Source organism: Carlito syrichta, unplaced genomic scaffold (genome assembly GCF_000164805.1).
Source record: "Carlito syrichta isolate Samal-C Ts95f unplaced genomic scaffold, Tarsius_syrichta-2.0.1 Scaffold302055, whole genome shotgun sequence".
Taxonomy (NCBI): Eukaryota; Metazoa; Chordata; class Mammalia; order Primates; family Tarsiidae; genus Carlito; species Carlito syrichta.
Genome location: NW_007246151.1, coordinates 10,780 through 11,068, shown reverse-complemented (window position 1 = coordinate 11,068; position 289 = coordinate 10,780).

The window sequence follows — 289 nt, the reverse complement described above, 5'->3', positions numbered from 1 at the left end:
CCCTTCCCCTCCCTGCCAGGTCCCCAGACACTGAGGGGCTCCCCTGGAAGAACCAACGCTACCCAGCCCAGGGGCCCATCCACGCCTCTGCGTGTGGCGGGTACGCACTCCGCGTCAGGCCGGACGGGGAACTCACTACCTCACAGACGGTTTGACCCGCGAGGAGGGAGCCGGCCCCGGCCCGCCTGCGCTCGCCCACCCCACACGGAGGCGGCCCCAGGCCCGGACATCACAGCGAGGAGGAGTGAGGGGCTGCCCGAGGCCTGCCGGCCCTGGGCCTCCCTCGCCA